General features: G+C 39.6%; 1 protein-coding gene across 1 annotated transcript in view; it reads right to left on the reverse strand.

The window, feature by feature from the left end:
• Nucleotides 1-13,401, reverse strand: part of foxo6b (forkhead box O6 b) — a 59,025-nt gene that overhangs the window by 19,977 nt on the left and 25,647 nt on the right. The gene's annotated exons all lie outside the window — the stretch shown is intronic.

Here is a 13,401-nt window from a genome sequence, read left to right on the forward strand (position 1 = left end):
CTCTACCTCCATCAGACTGATCCAAACTGGGACCATTACTGTAAGAGCTGATGATGTTCCCCACATGACAGATGTGCTGAAGGCAGTTTCTGATGAAATGCTTGATTAGACAAGCTGCCAAATACACCTTCAGCACTGTGAAAATACAGAAAGAAGGGCCCTTCAGTTACAGTAACGCCAGTAAGTGTAGTTTGTCACCTCCACCTTTGACTCTCACTCATGAAAGGCATCCACCCCCACGGCTGTGATTTCTATCCCTCCCCTGGGCGCTTTCACACGCCAGGTGGAGCATCGTGACGCCTATGAGAGCCAAAGGAGAAGCTGAGAAACAGGCCTGATCACACCTGCCATCAGGTCTCAGGAGAGCACCACCCACCTCAGCACTCAGCTGTCACATCCATCCACACAGCGAGGCTGTGCGACACCTCCAACAAATGCACTGATCCACAGTCAGAAGCTGATACACTGGCAGAAACACGGAGCTGAGACAGTCTGAATGGCACATTAATAAAAAGAAACAAAGGCGAGATTGACTGCAAGAATTGGAAACATACCCAGACACTGCCACACAACTCGGCATGAGAATAACAACTATCTCTTGTCTTCAACTCTTGGCCTTTCATCCATAACTGAAAGCATTTTTTTATTAACATGAGGCTGCAGCCTTGAAAGAATAACAGACGACAGAAGACGAGGTGATCAACTTCTTCTCAAGTGTCTGAACCTCATTTACAGGTTAGCTCGAATTAATCTAAAGCTGAAAGAAAGAGCCCCTTCACCATGACCATGAGTTTCCCTCACTTTGTGTGATGAATATTCATCAGGGTTTTAAAAAAGACAACCATTGTTAGATCTTTAGAGCTTAAATAAATGCTACAAAACTGCTGCCGTTGCTTCATTTAAGAGTCAATAAAGATTTTACCACTGTGATGGAAACTCTGTCCTGTTAGACTCAGTCCTACAGTATGCAAACTTTCTGTCTGTAATTTTTTTTGCAAAATTGTTCTTCAACCTCAGATGTCTTTTGTTTCTTTGTTTACTGATCCTTTTTTTTTTTTTTTGGCACTACTTTGGTGTTGCACTGGTCACATTATGTAAACACCCTCCGCCCCTGTCCTCAATCTTGGATCACCCAGGATACTTCTGGGAATTTCACTTTCAAATTTCACTGTAAGGGGCCAGCAGGAGAAAAAAACTCAAGGTGAAAATTTCATCTGTTTACTTTTACCCAAGCACACCACCTTGGAAACTTTTGGATTTTTTTCGGAGTTTAGGATGTGTGAATAACTCCAGAGACTTATCAAAGATTTCAAAGCCCCGGACTTGTGCATGAACTCATTCTAAAAACCAAAGGCAACCATTGTGCTAAACAATAAAATATCAAAGCAATAATAATTATGAAATCAACCACTGAAGACAGTCAAGGTGTAAAAATGAATATTACCCAATTTACAGGTAGTCAAAAAAGAATTGGGAAAATAAATTATTTGCCATGACTGAAGGTAAATAACAATCTTTCATCGAATGATACTGATCCAAACTACCCAGAAAACTTTTGTTCAACATTAAACAAAATATTTCTTTCCTATCCAGAAGTTATGTGTACTCTAAAAATAGTTTTCCTTTCTTCTTTTAATTTTAATGAGTACTGAGTGTTTTTCTCCTTCTGCAGTAGAGGAACAGCGCCTTCACAGTTATCATAACCCTTTTTTGCCTCTGGCCCCTTGTATATTTTCACCCACCCTGAAGCTAAAAATAAGACATTAACTCTTTTTGGGTTCTGTGTCTGATCTATTAAACATTTTCCTATATTTATACTAAATACATTTAAAAATGAATAGAGCTTTTTGAAAAGACAAAAAGATCTACCTAAAAGAGATCATTTCTGAAAAACTCCAAATAATGTCACATCATCTCTTCTTGTGCTGTGAGTTAAAGTCTAACCAACAGGGGAGCATTAATGTGACAACAACACATATTTATGTTAAAGTTCCTGAATATTTGAGTTTCCTCTCTTTTGCTCTTTGTAGATTTTCCCTGCAACAAGTCACAGCCTGCTGTGAGTTCAGAGAGTTCAGAGGGAAGTGTCCAGATTACAGGACGGCCTGTTCTGATCTGAATCAGGTTGTATCTCACATGTGAGCTGACTGTGGTGGTAAAGAGGAGTCCACTTTATCAAATCTATGTTTCTCTGCTCAGTTATTGACCTGAAGGACCAACCTGTGGAAGAATTTATTGATGTCCTCCATGTTCATTTACCTGATCACTGGACAACAGATTTAACTTTTTTGCTTGTTTTTGGCCCTGGTACTCTTCTGTCGTACTATCATAGACACAAAAAGTCTTTCTGCTTCACTGTGAAGGTAACTCTTTAAAAAAATGTGCATGATCTTCAATGACCTCTGACGAGAGCATTTATCAGGAGCACAAACATCCACAAATCGGTGTGGATCGTATTTCACAGCAGTCTATGTGGTGTGTCTCTCTTCATAATGGATCATCATTAGCCTCATCCTTCATCACTCCTGTAACCTGATACCTGCTTCAGGGCTCGCTCTCAAACACCATGGCCACCAGACAGGAATAGTAATGACTCAAATTTATGAAAAGAACACTCGCTCATGGCCGGTAATAAATACTTCATAATACCTTTTGATTCTATTAGTTCTTCTTGACCCGCTCAGGAAACACTCTTCAAAAATTCATGAGATTTCAGATTGATTGTTTTTTTGTTTTTTTTAAATAATTACAATTCACAGTGTTACTTTTTAGAGAGCTCAGGTTTCTTTCAGAAGAACTTGTCTTTTCAGATTTGCTTTTGATGTAAGCCAGTTTTAAAAACTCAAACCCTCTGCCATAATGCGTGCAGACTGTCGCTCCTACAGGATGAGGCTTTCAATGCAGCGGATGGGATCTGGTAGAGTGGAGAAATTGATAAGACACACGAGGAAAAGGGATCAACATATTCACAAATCATACATTTAACAGAAGTTTAATCCTGTTTTATTAATTGACACCAGTGCAGAAGTCAAACCTCGCTCTGACACTGTGAATATCAGCCTCACAAAGACAAAGCCACACACACACACACACACACACACACACACACACACACACATACACACTCACTACACACACACACACACATCTCGTGCTTCACTAGCGTGGCATGCTGGGCCGGCTCATTACTACAATGCCAAGCTACTAGTTGCTAAGGAGACCTTAGGGAGAGGGAGGGTTCCTGTTGCCATGGCAGCAAGCCTGCATCCTGCCAACTGTCTTCCCCCGTGAGACATGACCATCGCTGAGAGAAGAAGAGACGGGGAGGAAAAGTGAGGGCAGAGCGGAGCGAGGCGAGAAAAGGCTGGAGGGGGTTAAGATGTTGAAAGAGGAGGACTTGTAAAGATGCCTGCGAGGCGTTCGAGAACCACAGAGACTGTAGGAATAATGCACGGGGAAAATTGATGGGGTGAGAGCAGAAAGAGAAGGAGACCTTGAGGCCCCTCTTTCAAAAGGCATGCAGCAGCTTTCCCATGGCCGACATGCTCTCTGCCACGCCGACCACAACTGGATCCAGGCGGTGACAAAGACAGAAAAATGACGTTAAATACCCCGAACCAAACCCTTCCCTCAGTGTCACACATGTCCCCAACTGAACCTTGCAGCTTTTACTACACCAGCAGAAGATCTGACAGAGCTTTTTGGACGAGCGCTCACAGAAACCCATCCGTCATGGAAAGAAATCTGCTTTGGTGTGAGTGAGCCGTAATGAACGACGGATGGGAGAGAGTGAGAAAGAAGGAGAGAGGGAATCTGGGAGGGATGAGCTGAGAGAGATTAAACTGATTGGGGAGAGCAGAAGAAGAAGGGCAAGGAGGTCATTCCAGGCAAAAGAGAGAAGAAGTCCTCAGTCTCAAATTCAAATTAGCCTTATGGGTTTCTAAGGACACTGAGTAGTTTCCACCCTCCATTTCTTTCACTGTGTCACCCGTCTCCCTCCCCCTCTCCCTCCTCTCCACGTCTCCTTTCTTTCCCTCCGTTTCCCTGATTTCATTGGCTCTCATTAAATCACTCCTTTGAACGTCGAGGAGTGGTTCATCACAGTGAGGTGTACATGTGTGTCAAGGGAGCTATAATAGTGTAGATGCTATAAATAAACACCTGAAGCTCTTACTCTCATCACCCTCGACCCTCCCTGGAGATCTGTTACCTGACCTGAACCTGCTGAACATGACTCAGGATGGATCCCAGTCCACTCCCCTTGTTTGAGACTTTTCTTTATGGTTTTGGAAAATGGTTTATGTAATCACGATCATCGGCAGCATTTGAGAAAGTGCAATGCTATCCATGTACTTCAGTCTGGGAAATTGGTGCTTTTTTGTTTTTGCTGTTGCAGGGTTCAGCTTGTTAGGTCTGAAAAGATCCCTACAGAAATAAACTTTTTGATTAAAAAGTGACCTTCTTTAATATATCCCTTAAGTTTCATCCTAACAAGTCATGAGACTTAAACACAGCAACTTTCTTGGAACTGGTCTGTCAACTTGTCATTTGTCTTTTCTCATCCTGTCTGGTTTGACTTTCTGTGAAACAGACATTTGGAGTCTTAATAGTTACTCTGAATAAAACGCAACATTATGTAATCAACACATGTAAAACTGGAAAGTCTGTTCTCTGTGGGGTAAAATCCTTTTTCCTTTAACTTTGTTACCTCTAGGTAGGATAATGACCTCACCCTGAGACTCTTCTGGGATCTTTTTCTTAATTTTGTCTGACCCTGAAAAACACAATCAGGAACATTTGAAGTGAAAAAAGCAGGGTTATCCTTTATCCAGCTAACACGGTAAATGCTTGCTGTGACAGTGGGTAAGAATTTTAGATGACCATATTTTTCTGTTTACAGGTTGCCCCCAAGTACAAGTTGCATCAGTCCAAAAAATGCGTCACTAAGAGGACAAAAAATATCGTAATGGACTATAAATTGCATCTAGTTATAATTATTTGGTATGTTTACAGTATTTCCAGAGGGATGTATTTACATATAAGTTTGATAAATAAGTATTTATTTATTGAAAGGAACTCAGATCTGTGACCATAGTTAAGTTTCAGTTTCTTTTTTTCTACGTGCTCCTCTCACTCACTTGTACACTGCTCTACTGTTAGTGTTGCCATTAGACCGATGCAGTGGAACCTTAAATAAGCTCAACTGGATAAATGTCCTCACGTTAAAAAAAGTTTTAACCTTAGTTTGTGACTCAAATTCCAAAAAAGAAAAAAACAGTCTCAAAGACAATCGAGGAAGACATGAGTCTTATTTCTCTTAATCACATGATCAGGGCACTAAAGCAAAGCCTCTGTCAGCACAGAGCCATCAGAGCCATGGAGATAATTCCTCATCAGTATTACTCATGTATGAACATAGTAATAGTATCATATGACACAACACCTTATTTATTTATTATTTCATCTATGAGTGGCAGGACCAGCCAAACCAACAAAAAGTGCCACTTACAGTCCGGGAAATACGTTTAAGTATTTCTTTTGAAGGTTTCTTTCATCCCTGGCTCGGTATATTATTTTTAACTGGGTTTGCTTTGACATTTGATGGTGGCTCTAATGACGTACCAGCACAGCTCTTTCTCTTTTGCCAATACGTTGCCGTTTAATCCTGTTCCTGCTCTTTTTGCCAGTTACCTGTACTCACACAAATGACCTTACGTTTTCCACCCTCTTCTAAAACTTAAGACTTTTTTTTTTTTTCAATCAAACCAGAACGCTGCAATGCTACTTTACTGAACAGTAAGTACGTTACGTGCTGCTAGATCAGTACCACTCACTGTATATTTGATAAAAAAAGATCCTCTATCTGGTTCTTTGATTGAAATCAATTTTCTGGTAACTGTTACCAGACAAAAATCAATGAGCTCAACCGGAAAGCATTACAGAAAAACTCACCTCAGTTCGTGTTATGAGCTTTAATATGGTGTTCAAATGAATGACCTTAAGACCTCACTCAGATTTCTTTGGCCTATTATTTAAACTGTCCGAGCAACCACCCAATAGCTTTCTATTGACAAAACAGTATTCCTCAGTTTTCTGACGTTGACATTTTTTAGTGGGTGGGGCTTGGCTGATGGTAAAACATCCATCCAGACACGATACCAGCCCTAGCTAACAAATCGCTTTGGGTTTAATTTTCCCACAATGGCAAAAGCTCATGATCTTCCTGAATATGTGGCCACTTACTGTCTGTTACTTAAACAAGTTAATACTGATGGATGGAAGCAAATAAAGACAAACTGAGGGAGTTGAAGTCCTCAGATGACTTCATATTTTTCATTCATTTTGTTTCACTTACAAGGCTAACATTACCAAAAAGAAAAAAAAATCCAATGTTCCCCTTAATGCCTTTCAGTTAATGATTGGAGGGTGATGATGATCTATGTAAGTAATGTCACTATATCATACATATATAGTGAATGTGTGATTACACTGTAGGCATAAATGAATTATGTTGATTGCCTCCAGGATGTCTCTTTATCTCATTGTGTTTACCATTGATGACTCTGTTTTTATTTGTAGTGATTCAGGTTTGGCTTCACTTTAGTTTTGACTCCAGTATTTAACGTGATGATGTGACATTGGCCCTCATTCCGGTAAAATATATAGGTTGAAAGTCGATCCAGTGATTTATACACTTGGTGTGTTTTATTAATCCTTTCTCTTGTACCAGACCAAACTACATCTTTTGTTTTCAAAAGAATAATCTGTCTTTGGGTTTTCTTTGAATTTTGGTTTCGTGTTCGTGAAAACCAGTGGGGTTCAGTTGGGTTCATCTGGGTTTATTTGGGTTCGTGTTTGAGGCCTGTGCTTTTATTCCCACAGACTTTTTGCTTCCAAAATTTTCTTGCAACGTGCAAACACGCTGTAACTGTCCCAACCAATTCAAAGTGCTCCTCTGCCTCGCTCTGGTTTTCATCACTGCTCGTCTCCTCTTCCTCTCCCTCGGTCTGTTTCTCATTGTGAGGGAATGTGGCGTCTGTCTCATTGTCACAGACGCTGGGAAACAAGAAGCCTCATCACACTCATCCTCATCTGATGCTCTGCTCATCCCTCCTTTCACTCTGTGTGTGTCTCTCTTTTACACACACACACCGCACACACACTGCACAGACATGGCTTTATTGACTTATTCATGCATGGGTTTGTTTCGGGGGCAGAGCTCCTGTCTGCCAGTCTGACAGACACCCCGTGAACCCTCGAGACTCCCCTCCCCATCATGCTCCCCCCCCCCATACACACTCACACACACACTCACATTATCTCGTTCTACCCCCCACTCCTCACCCCTTTGCCCCCCTAACCGGAGTATGGCACAGGGAGTACTCATAGAGCAATCGTGAGTTCACTCAGGTTTCTGCTCCATCGTTTCCCGCCTTCTCTGTCGTTTTCCTCCCCTCTTCACTTTCTACTTCTCTTTTCTCTCCTCCGATGGGGAGAAGGGGAAGGTATGCCCACATTTCCCAGAACAAAGACAGCCCAATTAAGTCAGTTTGAGTTAAGGTCTGTGTGGCAGAGAAGGATCGGAAAAGCGAGGAAGCAGCAGCAGCGGCGGAGGAGCAAACGACGAAGAGAGAGACAGCCTAACGAAGAGGGAAAAGAGGGGGTAAAAAGAAGTGGAAGACAAGAAAAAAAGAGGAGCGAGAGTCACTTTGTAGCGGAAGCGGGTTGACTTCGTTTTTAGCTCCTCAATGGGAGACTATGAAATATTAATAACTGCTCCAGCCATATACTTCAGAGGCCTATGGTAAAACTTAAAGTCTAATGAGACGCCGCTCATGAATTGCTAATGGGGATGCTGGAATGTGTGTTTTTTGTGTGAGTTTGAGTGTCTGCATATGTGTGTGAGTGTGTGCGAGTGAAGGGGGGTCAAGCTGGTAGCTGAGGGGTGGAGTAAAGCAGAGCGTTCAGTCTTTCAAAGAGTCGACGAGAAACTTCATTAGAGGCTTGAAGTTGTTCCTGCCGCACATCTAAGCAGCGTCGCGTTCAGCTGAACCGAGAACTAACTCCACTGTCGTCGACGCTCCGACCACAGCCAACAAAGTTTGAAACCATCCTGTTAATTGAGACTAAATGGAAATGGGTTTCATTTTCTTTATAATGTGGGTGTCAATCTCTAGTAACAGCTTCTTTCTTTGAGTTACAGTTCGCCTTGAATCCATGTTTGAAGGGCAGAAAGTGCTGGAAGAAGTTTCTGCAAGAGTGTTATTCTCCCTCTATGTTGCCCTTCAACATCCAGGATTTCATCATGCTGCTTACACACGACTAATGAGGGAGTTCAATTGTGTGGAAGTGTAAATGTCAAAAAAAGATACTCATAAACCAAAAGGAACCTTCATCATGTGTAATAAAAAAGAATTATGAAGCCACTACTTAAAAATCAGAATGTTAGATGTTCCTGAGATATGACTCATTCCTTCAAACCTCTAATCATTAAAACAATGTGAAGGGGCCTGTATGGGAAAATTACCATAACAATCCAAATGTGCGGAAAAACTCCCTCCTTTTTCAAGAGGTACTTTTAGAGAAGCCATTTTTCAAGACCAAATCTGGATTTATTTACAATAAAAACCTGAAAATAATGATGATAAAAAAACGTGTTTGTCTTTGTGCTGTTTTGACTGCAATTGTTTTCAATATCTTTCAGACAAAAATGTCACGTTTAAATCAGATTAACTCAAATTAAAACACAATCACATTTTGTGACCTTCTTGGAATAACTACCTTGGTCATTTTGACCACAACAAAGATTATAATAATTATTTTTTGTGTGTTTTCTGAAAAAATAGAATGAATAAATAAAAAAAAAATAAAAATGACTCAGGGGGATTATGTTAAGAAGGTAACAATGTGTCAATGGAGCACTCTTCCAACCACTATTTACAACTAATACCATCAATATATGTGAACTTTTCCAGTTCTAAATAATCACACCTGTCTATTTGTTGAAAGGTGTGGCTGCTTTAAGGACCTCAATAAGACTCTCTTACTGTGCCTGTTTAAAGACTGTCTTTTCAGGCTCACCATCTTTAGACTTCACATTTTGTGGCATCATATTTCAGTTCAGTGACTGATGAGTTGCACCAATAAACATTCTTAAAACTAATAACACAGCTCTGTCTCAGTGGTTGAGTAACTGTATACATGTTTGAGCCACTTTTTTTCCCAGATGATCACCATGTCTCTCCATCTTTCATCCCTCTAGTAGCAGAGTGACAAACCAGCAACCCCAACAATGAGGACCATAGTCTCAGTATATTAAAGTTAAAAGGGTTTTCAGTATTTCATAAGTAACAGAGGTAAGACCCTCAAATCTATGTCTAGCATCTGCTTTATGGTACCCATCTATACCACAAACTATTCAAGATTAAAGAAATCATGGAGTGCAAATCTGTTGGTTACAGGTGCTGTACTATTTGACCTATCCAACATCAATACAAAGCTACCACAAACAAACTTCAGAGGTGTTCTGCTAAAGTAACAATCCCGGATGTTTATATCAAACATAAAGATTTTCAAACCTCTACATATTCATAGGTTGTAGAAATCCCCAAATCTGTCTGCAAACTGATCTAAATGTAAAAACAAGCTCTTCACAAGACTTGCTAATATGATGAGGTCATCACATAAGGATCTCAGAACTTGGCATGTTAGAGGAGTGGGACTCAAACATCAAGGTTTGCTAAAAGCAGTATCCTCGATAGGCCTCCAGAGGGCTGGCCAATCAGAGGGCCTTAAAGGGACAGCAGTGAAACATAAGCTTTTCAGACAGAGATATTTAAACTCACTAAATTGAAAAAGGTTATAATCATCAAAAATTAGCATATGCCCACCAACTTCATGCTCTGCCGTTTTTTTTTTTTTAAGTTCTTAGATTTAGTTAAAAACAATTGGTTGAAAGTATAAAACATAATTTAAACAAGTCTTTAAGTTATTAAAAACACGGTTAATCATGAAAGATAATGCACTCAGTAGAAATATGATACTAAAAAAAGTGTACATATTCTTGCAAAACTCTTTCACAGACGTATTTGACACAACTCAAAACTGATGATCATTAGAAAAGTTGACATCAGTTCATATATTATCAACAAATTAATATTTACAGGGGCTGAAAAAAGGTAGAAATCCTTTGTCTTTGTCTTCAGGAGAAGCTGTTCACTGTGAGTAAGAACAGCTCTGGGTGTGTTGTTGCGTCATGTTGTGAAAAATCTCTAAAGTTTGTTTTCTATACAGTAGAAAGGCTTTTATGCTTCTGCTGAAAACTTTATGGTTAATTACAAATATACACACCCTAACTTTTTTAATCCCATATTATAATTTATGACTGCAGACTTGATAGCCCATTATAATCTGAAAAAGTTATGAGCATTAATTAATAACCGGGCCATTATTACTCAACAGCAACAGAGATTTTTCTCAACCTGACAACCCAGAGGTTGGTGTAAGCACTGACTCCTATAAAGTCTGGGTAATTATTTATATGTAAACCTTTTATGATACCTCATAGACCCTTCAAAGAGCAAGAAATGAAAAAATAACATAAACATGCTGCCTGAAACACTCCGTATTGACATAAATAACACTCTTTATGCCTGTTATGGTCTATAACGACCTCTTATTTGGTCTCCAGCCCAGATCTTTCTTACAGCAGTGAAGTACCTGGCCACATCTCCGCAGCTAATCTGTGCCAGAGCCGGCAGGCCTCGTGGAGCCTTGCGTAACCCCGGCTGAGTGTAATGGCGGGGCTGAGCCATCAGCTGGGGGATTGAGGGCTGTGTGCAGGCGGGGACCGAGGGGGAGCCCAGGGGTGTCGCCCTGCATCACAGCGCTGCTTACTGACCTCATTTCTTACCTCCCTGAAAGTCCCCTGGCAGGCCGCTGATGCTGAGAGGCTGAGACGGGACCGAGTGGAGCACGCTTCAGATATATCGCCATTTTATTACAAATCAAATATGAATCAGTCCTAAAGTGATAAACAAAGGATTGATTGTAGGGTGGATCTGCATCATATTGGATGTTCATGGGACTATTTTACCAAGCATTGGTTCAAATGTGCTATTTTGATCAGATTTTCATATGCATGGCTGTTATTGTTGGAAAGAGATGATTAGTAATTAGGAGACAGAACAGCAGGAGAATACTGGGATAGAGTGAGAGCTAAGAAAAGAATAGAGAGATTTTCTGTCTTTGATTCAAAACAGAAGAAACATCCACAAAATGCAATTTATAGCTGATGTTAAATACGATAAGGGGTGATGATTAATTTCTGAGAGCCACTTTAGTGATTTATGCTTCATCTAAAAATGAGAAATATGTGCAGAAAGGCATCTTTTATTAATGATAAACTTAGAAAATATCTAATCTAGCAGCAGGTTTTTTTTTTTACAATTTGTTAGGGTGTAACAATGAAAACTAAATTCTGACTCAATCCAAGGCATTAATCAAAGGTGAAATTTTTTAGGTAACAGCGAAAATGTGATTGATCTTTGGTTTTCTTATGGAAGGATACATATCTGGTGTGAAATCAAAGAGATGGGATGAGTTTCTGATCTGCCTGGCACGGAGTGCAGAGCACCATGCCTATGTCAGATATAAATAAAAAGTTTTATAACTCAATCTACACAGTCTGAAACTTGAGAGGAAAATAGCTATTTAAGCTTGGAAAAACCACACAGTTTACTATTGTACGGTGGCTGGTAGGTGTCAGACATTTTCAAAAGCTACAACACGAATGCAAACACCACAACACAACGGAAGTACTGCTATCCCAACACACAAAAAAGTTGTTTAAGTCAAGAACAGATTGTTTTCTTTTCTAACTTAAGCTATGATAAATATAGCTTTAATGCTAACATTTTAACATGACTGATTCATAAAGCTAAATACAAGATGATACATTACCGGTAAACAGAGAAATATAAGCATCACAAAGGATATCACAAGGTGAGACCCCTACAAAGCTAATAAACCATAACTGTGGTTTAAAAAAGAAAAAGTACTTTACTTATTTTCCAAAATTTCCTGTCCATTGGGATAACTTAAATCATTTGACTTCATTGACTTCCATTGTGTTGTGGGGTTTGCTTTTGTGCTGTGGCCTTTGCAAATCATCTAAAACCTACCGGCCACTGTAGTATCAATAAAGTGTTTGACTTGCTCACAGTTTTCATAGATTTATCACTGCCCCATTATTTAATGCAGACGTAAAACCAGTGCTACACAAACTTTAAACCTTAGCATGCAAAACAAGCTAGCAGGCTAGCATGTCAACTTCAGTAACTGAGACTATAAAGTCACCTGAACGCCATCCAGCCTGCAGGTGATGTGACAGCATGTAGTACACTGATACCAGTGTAACTACATTATCCTGTCTTTAACATAAATTAGCTCCTTCAGACGGCAGTGCCATCTGTTTTGGGGACTCTGATATAAATCAGGATGTGTTGGATGTACTTCTCTAAAACTGCACAAGATTGTCAAGACATTTTGATTTTCTGTGATTTTTCATATTATTTTCCATTATGGGATAATTGGTCACATGTTTCCTGGGTGTCCCAGAATGTACAGAAGCCCTGGGTTTTGCATGTCTTATAACACGTGTCATTTTTTGAGCCTGTGATGAATTGAATGGGGGTTGTTTTGCTATTTTCTGTTTTTTTCTTGTTGTGTTTTTTATTTACTCATTCATTTTTTTTAACTTTTATTTAAGTTTTCTGGAAAGTTAGTTATCAATTCCAGCCCCTGCAGTGAAGCTGGGGAATAAGCCCGAGCTGGGTCTGCCACATATTAGAGTGGAAAATTTAATTTATACAGTCAGGATGTGACGATAAATCAGAGGGAGTTTCCTCAAATGAGTCAACATAAGTAACAGATTACTAGTTTTATTTTTCATTCGAATAATAGGTATATCCTCACATAAAATCTTTTTAATACATCATTAGAGGACTTAGATTTTATTCAGCTCACAGTGTACTGAATGAATGGAAAGCAGAAAATACTCCTGTATTAGAAGATGAAACTACTCAATGTTGCCCACGTTCTGTTTTCAGCTAATCACTAAACTGCTTCAGCAACAGTATTTATAAAATCTGAGATGAATTACAAATGCAAACTTAACGTGATACAGAACAGCTTTTTCCTGTAAAGCTGCTCTGACAGAAAACGAAACATCTCCTCTCCCGTAACTTCTCAGACTGAGGCATTTTTCAAGCTTATCATGTCAAACCTGCATCATCATTTATATGACTAATACATCCACATCTCTATTTATTACTTTATTTCTTTATTTAAACTTTTCTGCCTCAAGCAAGCAAAAAACTATTTTGTGTCAGTGTGGAAATT

This window comes from Halichoeres trimaculatus, unplaced genomic scaffold (genome assembly GCF_033239565.1).
Source record: "Halichoeres trimaculatus isolate MK-OKI-2021-1 unplaced genomic scaffold, fHalTri1.1 fHalTri1_scaffold_14, whole genome shotgun sequence".
In the NCBI taxonomy this organism is placed as follows: domain Eukaryota; kingdom Metazoa; phylum Chordata; class Actinopteri; order Labriformes; family Labridae; genus Halichoeres; species Halichoeres trimaculatus.